This window comes from Rhipicephalus microplus, chromosome 6, assembly GCF_043290135.1.
Source record: "Rhipicephalus microplus isolate Deutch F79 chromosome 6, USDA_Rmic, whole genome shotgun sequence".
NCBI lineage: Eukaryota > Metazoa > Arthropoda > Arachnida > Ixodida > Ixodidae > Rhipicephalus > Rhipicephalus microplus.
In genome coordinates, this window is record NC_134705.1 from 85,338,125 (window position 1) to 85,347,905 (window position 9,781).

General features: G+C 58.2%; 1 non-coding gene and 1 pseudogene across 1 annotated transcript; both read left to right on the top strand.

Annotated features, from left to right (window-relative positions):
- Nucleotides 1-974: 974 nt before the first annotated feature.
- Nucleotides 975-1,149, top strand: LOC142766413 (U2 spliceosomal RNA; annotated as a pseudogene).
- A 6,924-nt stretch (nt 1,150-8,073) lies between these two features.
- On the top strand, nt 8,074-8,258 carry LOC142766310 (U2 spliceosomal RNA). Its single transcript, XR_012884486.1, has one exon. It is a non-coding gene; the product is annotated as a U2 spliceosomal RNA (small nuclear RNA).
- Nucleotides 8,259-9,781: the final 1,523 nt, after the last annotated feature.

A 9,781-nucleotide genomic window follows, 5' to 3' on the forward strand; every position in this document is an offset into this window, starting at 1 on the left:
TCTGGGAAAAAGAAGGTTTCAGTTTTAACATGTTTGTAAGCGAAACTAGAAACTTCAAGCGGACTGGGGATAAAAGCAATGCCGTGAAGCCAGCGCTGCCGCTGTCGGTGCACAATGCTGGTTGTGCATGGGTGGACGTCGGAATTGCTTTGCTACTGTTTGCCCGGCTTTTGGCCAGAACTAAGTACGAGGTGTGAAAGAATGGATTTTAATTACGTGCTAATGAATTGCATCGCTTCTCGGCCTTTTGGCTAAGATCAAAGTGTAGTCCTACCTCTCGGGACTACATTTTTGGCCTTTGGGCCGGGGTTGGATGCCCCCCCTTGAGGGGGGGACAACCCTTTTCACTCTTTTTTTTCTTTCTCCTCTCGCTTCTCTTTTCCCGCTTCCTTCTTACGCTTGCGGTGCATCCAAACCGGGCTCCCTCGGGAGCTGACTGGGCAGTTGCACCGCAACTTATACGTTCTTCCCCTGTCCTGAGGTTAGGGCGTGGGTCTGAACCCACCCCTGACCGCCTGGCCTCTCCAGCAGGACTGTCTGGGGTCTTTGGACCCGCGAAGGTGTTATGCCTGCGGGATCCACTTGCGGCCTCTCTTCGGGGTGCGGCAGCAGGGGAGTGACGCTCCGCGGTGGGCAAAAGGCTCACCCCGCTATCACCGCTGTATTGAGCTATAAGCTCTGGGGTCGCTTGCTTAGCTGGCGGGTGGTCGCCCAAGGCGGCCTTCCCGACTAAGCCCAGGGTACCCCGGCCCTGGGTGGACGTGCAGCCCAGCCCCTGCTCTGCCGGCCTGCTCCAATGCAGCTCCACCATGGCTCTAAGCCATGGCGACTGGCCAAGCCCTTTGGTGAGAAAGGGTGGACGCTGGGGCAGCCGGTGGGGCGCCGCACCCTTGGTCAGGCCCGGTGGTCCCGGAGGTCCGGGCGGCCTTTGATCGGGCCAGCAAGGCCGAGACTTCTACTTCCTCTCTTGTGTGCTGCCTCTTTTGACAACCTCACTCTGTTCTTATCAGCTTAATATCTGATACGGATCCTATTTGGATCCAAGATATTAAACTTATTTTTGTGATGCGGCGGAGTGCTTGAAGCTTGCTTCACCTCCGCCACGGGTTGGCCCGGTATTGCACTACCTCCGGGATCGGCCCACTCACCCCCTGCGGGGTGAGTTCGACAATAAATTCAATGATAGAAGGAGTGTTCGGATTTACCCATGATACCGGGGTAAACGGCGTGGGTGCGTCGAGTGTCCGAGACGGTGGCGGCACGCCGCCCCGGCTGACGCGGTATTCGCGGGCAGGGAGTGCGCTAGCTGTGTTTGCACTTACGATTGCTCTGGGAAAATAAATGTTTCCGTGTGTATTTCATATATGGAGGGTCTCTTTTATTTTGTTATGTTCACACGTACATACTCAAGTTTCTTATTTTTTTTAACATTCCTACTCATATCAATAAAACTATTGAGGAAATTATCATTACTGTTTCGGAGGAAAGTTTCCGCTTTTCGAATTCACCCGTTTCGCAACGAAAAATAAAAAAGCCTCTAGAAAATGGGGTTTGGTTGGTGTTTCTGTTTACAGTTGCAGTGGCAAGCGAAGGCATTTTTATTTCACATCTTCACGCGGCGTCTGAACCTGAAGACGCGTGCTCTCGCCACGTCTACGCATCTACACTATTCCCCATCACAAATTAAAATCGCAAAGAACGCCACACGACCCACTCCGCACACACCTGCTGTACGGTGGAGCGGCAAAGCCCCGATGTGCTTTTCCTATGTCCACTGACCTTTGGGGTTTGACGTCCCAAAACCACCATATGATTATGGGAAAATTTCGACCACCTGGGGTTCTTTCACGTGCACCCTAATCTGAGCACAGGGAAATGCAGCCGCCGCGGCCGGGATTCGATCCCACCACCTGCGGGTCAGCAGCCGAGTACCTTACGGCCATCAGACCACCACGGCGGGCATCGCCTTGTTGATCAAACACTTCATTTCTGAACACCATCTCATACCAGCTCATCCACCGTTGGCTCTCGTTAATTACAACGAACATCCTCGCACGCTCACCTCAATGGAATTGCCAGTTGCTGGAAGTTCCAAGAAAATTGCGCACTAGACGTACGGACGCACCACGCACGTACCTGAAGCGACGTGGACCCCAGGACGCGTGAGATCACGCCCCGGGCGCGCTTTGCCTCCGTACCCACTCGTCACTCCTCACAGCTTCACTAAGCCGAGTATGTAGAAGTCGAAGAAGCAGAACAACAAACCAGCCAATCCCCCACAGTGGGTGTGAGCCACAAGTGAAGGTCAACAAAAACAAGCAACACCAGCGAGCGCAGTGACGAAGCTATCGTAATGGGGCGAAATAATCCACGAATATGGCTGCACGTTGACGCACGGTCGCATTTGTGCAACCACCCGTGTCTCCCGAAGACCGTCTGTCGCGAGTCTTCGACGAAAAGCGCAGGCGAGTACTTCTCCACTGATTTCCGCGACCACTTGACGACCGCCTTCGGCCGCCTCATGTCCGTCCGGCACGATCGACGGAGCGCCGCACCAGCGCCTCGTACACGCCACCATAGCACTCCTACCCCTCGGAATCAGCAAAACTTTGACTCGGACGTTTTCGACCACGACAGACAGAACCTGCCGGCCCGTTGAACGCTTGAACGACATCGCAGCGGCAAGTCGCACACTCACGTTCCGTCACCCTCTGCCACATGATCCTTCATTCACCGGCTTCACAACCCACGCGGTAGACGTTTCGCACGCATTCCCGGGTCTGCCTTTCACGGCAGGACCTTCGTCGACCTCGGTGCGGTGTTCCGCCACGTCGGAACTTGCAAGGCATATGTTGAGCGTGCTGAAGCAGCCAAAGGCACCACCTTTTTGCCGATGATTGTGGGCGTCGTTGCAGAGGCGTTGCTTGGGCAGCCGGCGTAGAAGCCATGTTGGATGGGTGACGTATTCACATTTTGCGCAGTCATTTTTTTTTTTTTTTTTTCCTTCCAGACTTTGGTGCTCGAGTTGGACATGTACACTATGCATCAGTTTTTAAAACAAGTGCTGTAGCATCCCTCGCGACATGGCTGATAATGTTCGCCGGCAAGCATTTGGTGTGACGTCATGGGCGCATAGAGAGTACGCATGCAAGCAAGCACGCGTGGCTTCGACCTCTGGGAAAAAGAAGGTTTCAGTTTTAACATGTTTGTAAGCGAAACTAGAAACTTCAAGCGGACTGGGGATAAAAGCAATGCCGTGAAGCCAGCGCTGCCGCTGTCGGTGCACAATGCTGGTTGTGCATGGGTGGACGTCGGAATTGCTTTGCTACTGTTTTCCCGGCTTTTGGCCAGAACTAAGTACGAGGTGTGAAAGAATGGATTTTAATTACGTGCTAATGAATTGCATCGCTTCTCGGCCTTTTGGCTAAGATCAAAGTGTAGTACACGTGGATCTCCCACTTTGATCTTTACAGCCAAAGGTCGAGAACGGTCCCTCCCGGGGAGCCGGCCGCCCTGGAAGGTCCCCCCCCCCTGGTCGCACGGAGCTACGCTGTTCCTGGGTCCACCTGGTTCCTCGGCCCTGCTGCACCTTCGAAGGAGTCTCCGGCCATCTACCGACGCGGCGGGCCCACCAGCAGGAGCAGACGCCCTCCGGGAGTGGTAAGAGTCCACGAGCCTTTTCTTGCCTGCCACTCCCGGCCCGGTTCTCAATGCCTGCTGACGACATCCACGGGCCCCGGTCCTCGTGACCACTTCATCGCCGCCGTCGTCGGAGCCTACCGGACCGGACATCAAGCCACGGGGACGTGGACTTCGACCGACCGGGCATCCCAGTCAAGCCAGCAGGAGAAGACGCCCTCCGGGAGTGACGTCCGTCCACGAGGACCTGGAGAAGTCCCTGCCTGGCCATGCCTACCCCCCGCCGGCCACCTGCCGTGTCCGTCGAGCCGCTCTTCCTGGGTTCCGGTAGCCGTCGGCGGCGTCCCGCTCCCCCTTCGGGGACGAGCACACCGGCGCCCCCGCCGGCCCAGCGGCCTCGTCCTGGCACACCCGCGTCTACTGGCGTTTCAGCGGCAGCATCGGGCCCTCCTCGCTCCCGACCGCCCGTCATTTACCGGGGCATCATGACAGTGTACCTGCCGGTGCCAGGGCTCCTTCGTTGTCCTTATCCCTGTTGCGCGGGCTGCCAAGCCCGCACATCAGTCTCGCTCCGACTGTCCGCGTGGCGGTCCCACATGGAGCAGAAACATGGGGTTCGGCCAACGGAGCGGCTCTACCGGTGCGTCACCTGTGATGCCCGGTTGAATTCGCTGTCCGCCCGCCACGACTGCCCGGGTCCTGCCTCGAACGAGCCTTACCACCCCTGCCGGTATTGCCCGAAGAGCTTCAATTGCGAACGCTCCTTGGCCCGGCACACCATGGCACGGCATGCGCAAGAGGAGTCCACTCCATTTGTACCTCTTCGCCCCCCACGGCAGCCTACGGCGACTACCTCCAGTTCCTCTGGCACAGAGACCACACCACGCTCCGGCCCAGCTCCTTCCGGTACAACTTGCCGAGCAGTACCAGCACCACAGACCCGAGCAACCGTTTCCCGGTCTCGAAGACGTCGTGGAGGCCATTCTTCCACATCGACGCCATCTTCCTGTACCGGGTCGGCCTCCAGCACTTCGGCAACCGGTTCTCCGTCGGTGTCAAGTTCCGAGGCGTCTACTATGCCAGGCCACTCCTCCCCAACTTCTGGCTCCGGCTCTTCTACGCCTCGGCAATCGCCTTCGGGTCCCGGAACGCCACCGTCCGTGCCACCAGATCCTGGTCCCCAGTCCACGACTGGCGAGGTCTCATCCACGCCCGGCTCGTCTTCTCGTCGCCGTACCGGTCCCGGCTCCACGTCGTCGGCTTCAAGGGCTTCCTCACGGATGTCCACGGGGCTTACCGACGTCTCCGGTACCGACGACTCCGACGACGCATCGGCCAACGAGCCGGTGGACGAACAGAGTGTCCCAGCTGCCGGCATCGTCGTCGACCGCCGCCCTCTGTCGACCAATTCCCGCTCCTCCTCATCCCCTTCCCTTTCCGAGCGGTTGGAAGACACTGGCGCAGATGAAGCCGACGACGGTGCACACGACACTCCTGTCGAAGCACCGACGATGGAGATGCCACCGGACCGCACCATGCTGCTTGCGGAGCAGGTCCGCGTCTTGCGAGCCACGCTCCGTTCAGCACCAACGCCAGACTCATGGGCGACGTGTGAGCAGGCGTGGTCTCAGGCTGTTGCTCTGGCCGCGGAGGCTGTTCGCCTCCCCCCGTCAACACCGGGACGCCCTGCTCGAGACGTCAACCCTGACAACGCCACGCAGATCCAGCGTCTCTACCGCAGGAACCGCCGACGTGCCGTGCGCCTGATCATGGAGGGTCCCACACGGTCCTGTACCATCCCCATACCAGACATCCAGGACCATTGGGCCTCCACCTGGTCACCTCGCACGGCAGACACCTCAGCGCTGTTCCAGCGGCCCGCGGCCCCTGTCCCGGTCGACACGGCGTCCTTCTCGGCGGACGAGGTTCTCCTCCGGCTCCGGAAGTCGGAGAATACGGCTCCCGGTCCTGACAGACTGACGTACCACCACTGGAGGTCCGTCGACCCGGAGGCCCGCTTCCTGTCCGCCCTTTTCAACGCCTGCGTCCACCACCGTCGCACCCCGGACTCATGGCGAACGTCGCGTACGGTACTCATATACAAGAAAGGTGATCCCTCTGTCCCGGGCAACTGGCGCCCCATTGCACTCGGCAGTACTGCCTCTAAGTTATACGCCAAGTGCCTTGCGTCGCGCCTACAAGCCTGGATCATGGATCACCAGGTCTTGTCAAAGTGCCAGAAAGGTTTCCTCCCGTATGATGGCGTTTTCGAACTGAATTACATCTTTCAGCACCGCATGGACGCAGCCAGAGCTGGTGGCACGGAGTTTTGCGCGGCCCTTTTGGACTTCGCAAACGCCTACGGGTCCGTGCCTCACCGAGCCCTCCTGGACGCCCTCCGTGGTTCCGGTGCTGGGGATACGTTCACCGCCCTCATCGAGGACCTGTACCGTAACAACCAAACTGTCATCGTTGCTGCAGAGGGCACGACAGATCCGGTCGCCATCCACTCGGGTCTACGCCAGGGCTGCCCGCTCAGCGGGTTGCTCTTCAACCTGGTCATAGACCCTGTGATTCGAGGCGTCCAAGGCACGGGCGACGACCACAACATCCTCGCCTATGCCGACGACCTGACGCCCCTGGCCGACTGTCCTGCTCTTCTCCAGCAACGCATCGACATGGTCGAGGCGCTATCAACACCGCTCGGGCTATCTCTCAACCCGAGCAAGTGTACGACTTTGCACCTCAGCGGCGTCACCCCCGTCGGAATACGGCCAACCGTGTTCCGGGTCTCCGGCGTCCCGGTAACAGCTTTGAGCGACTCCGAGCCGCTCCGCTACCTCGGACGCCCGGTGGGTTTCCGCCTTCCACAGAGAGCGGGAGCCAATGTCATTGACGACGCCATACGCAACGCCACGGCAATTTTTTCGTCCCTTCTAGCCCCCTGGCAGCGCATTGACGCCCTCAAGACATTTGTGTTCCCCGCCCTCAACTTCTCCATGAGGTGCGGCGCCCTGACTAAAACAGATTGGCACCGGTTGGACCTTGCCATCAGGCCCATGGTCAAGCGAACACTCTACCTACCGGTGAACGCCTCGACGAACTACGTCTACGGGAGCGCCTCCGGAGGAGCAGTAGCGATACCGGTGGCAGCGGAGTTATACGACATCTGTCGTATCGACTCCGCTTTCAAGCTCCTGACGACTTCAGACCAGTCGTTGCGGGATCTCGCCCTGTCCGACGCTTACGAGATCGCCTCCACCCGCCTCGGATGGGAGGCTACCCGTTTCGAGTTGGAGGCGTACCTCTCTGGCGACCGACAGGTCGTCCACTCAAGGCCGGCAACCCAGCTGCGCAGCGTGTGGACCGAGGCCCGTAAGGCGTCCCGAAGGCTACAAGTCTCGTGGTCCCTGCGGCCGGACCACGTCACCATCACCTGCGGCGACGCGACGCTACCTTCAACACAGCGGAACCGGGTAATGCGGACGCTACGAGATGTGCTGGCCCACGTCAGGGACAACGCCCTCCATGACCAACCGAACCAGGGAAAGGTGATGGCCTGCGTCTCGGCGGATCGTGCGAGCTCCCATTTCATCTCCACGGGAGCGTTCACGCACTTCGCCGACTGGCGGTTTATCCACCGGGCGCGCCTCAACCTGCTACCCCTGAATGGCGCCGTCATGTGGGGCCCTACTGACCGTGACCAGCGTTGCCGGGTCTGCGGCTACGCGAGGGAGACGCTACCGCACGTGCTTTGCCACTGCATGACGCACAGCGCCATGTCTCAGGCACGGCACAACGCGGTGGTCTCGCGCCTTCGCACGGCCGCTGCCCGCGACTACACCGTAGCGTACGAGAACCGGCCAGTCGGCGACACCGGACTGCGTCCTGACCTTGTCCTGGTTCGCGGGGAGGAGGCCCTGGTGATCGACGTGGCTTGCCCGTTCGAGAACACACCGGAGGCCTTTACCAACACGCGAAACGACAAGGTCGCACGCTACCAACCCGTCGCCGACTACCTGCGTCGCCGCTACCAGAGAGTAACGGTGGCCGCCGTCATCATCGGGGCTCTCGGCGCTTGGGACCCGGCCAACGACCGCGTCCTCCAGCGCCTGTGCTCCCGCAGCTACCTGCGTCTCATGAAGAAACTCTGCGTGAGCGAGGTGGTGGCAGCGTCCCGCGCCATCTACCACGCGCACGTGGGACATGGACGCAGCTAGACGACCGATGACCAAGACAAGACCCACTGTCTACGTCGCCACATCGCTCACCACCTGCCAGGTGCCCTGACTAAGCCGCTGCTGTTCCGGCGGCTCCTGCGATGATCAACACCCTGGCGTCCCTGGTACCACCATCCGTGTCCACTTCCAACTGGCTATCCCGGTGCTATGTCCAGGAACAACACGATGTCGTCCGGCTAATTCCAAACATCCTATGCATTGTCAGTAACATAATAAAATTTACACTCTGTTCTTATCAGCTTAATATCTGATACGGATCCTATTTGGATCCAAGATATTAAACTTATTTTTGTGATGCGGCGGAGTGCTTGAAGCTTGCTTCACCTCCGCCACGGGTTGGCCCGGTATTGCACTACCTCCGGGATCGGCCCACTCACCCCCTGCGGGGTGAGTTCGACAATAAATTCAATGATAGAAGGAGTGTTCGGATTTACCCATGATACCGGGGTAAACGGCGTGGGTGCGTCGAGTGTCCGAGACGGTGGCGGCACGCCGCCCCGGCTGACGCGGTATTCGCGGGCAGGGAGTGCGCTAGCTGTGTTTGCACTTACGATTGCTCTGGGAAAATAAATGTTTCCGTGTGTATTTCATATATGGAGGGTCTCTTTTATTTTGTTATGTTCACACGTACATACTCAAGTTTCTTATTTTTTTTAACATTCCTACTCATATCAATAAAACTATTGAGGAAATTATCATTACTGTTTCGGAGGAAAGTTTCCGCTTTTCGAATTCACCCGTTTCGCAACGAAAAATAAAAAAGCCTCTAGAAAATGGGGTTTGGTTGGTGTTTCTGTTTACAGTTGCAGTGGCAAGCGAAGGCATTTTTATTTCACATCTTCACGCGGCGTCTGAACCTGAAGACGCGTGCTCTCGCCACGTCTACGCATCTACACTATTCCCCATCACAAATTAAAATCGCAAAGAACGCCACACGACCCACTCCGCACACACCTGCTGTACGGTGGAGCGGCAAAGCCCCGATGTGCTTTTCCTATGTCCACTGACCTTTGGGGTTTGACGTCCCAAAACCACCATATGATTATGGGAAAATTTCGACCACCTGGGGTTCTTTCACGTGCACCCTAATCTGAGCACAGGGAAATGCAGCCGCCGCGGCCGGGATTCGATCCCACCACCTGCGGGTCAGCAGCCGAGTACCTTACGGCCATCAGACCACCACGGCGGGCATCGCCTTGTTGATCAAACACTTCATTTCTGAACACCATCTCATACCAGCTCATCCACCGTTGGCTCTCGTTAATTACAACGAACATCCTCGCACGCTCACCTCAATGGAATTGCCAGTTGCTGGAAGTTCCAAGAAAATTGCGCACTAGACGTACGGACGCACCACGCACGTACCTGAAGCGACGTGGACCCCAGGACGCGTGAGATCACGCCCCGGGCGCGCTTTGCCTCCGTACCCACTCGTCACTCCTCACAGCTTCACTAAGCCGAGTATGTAGAAGTCGAAGAAGCAGAACAACAAACCAGCCAATCCCCCACAGTGGGTGTGAGCCACAAGTGAAGGTCAACAAAAACAAGCAACACCAGCGAGCGCAGTGACGAAGCTATCGTAATGGGGCGAAATAATCCACGAATATGGCTGCACGTTGACGCACGGTCGCATTTGTGCAACCACCCGTGTCTCCCGAAGACCGTCTGTCGCGAGTCTTCGACGAAAAGCGCAGGCGAGTACTTCTCCACTGATTTCCGCGACCACTTGACGACCGCCTTCGGCCGCCTCATGTCCGTCCGGCACGATCGACGGAGCGCCGCACCAGCGCCTCGTACACGCCACCATAGCACTCCTACCCCTCGGAATCAGCAAAACTTTGACTCGGACGTTTTCGACCACGACAGACAGAACCTGCCGGCCCGTTGAACGCTTGAACGAC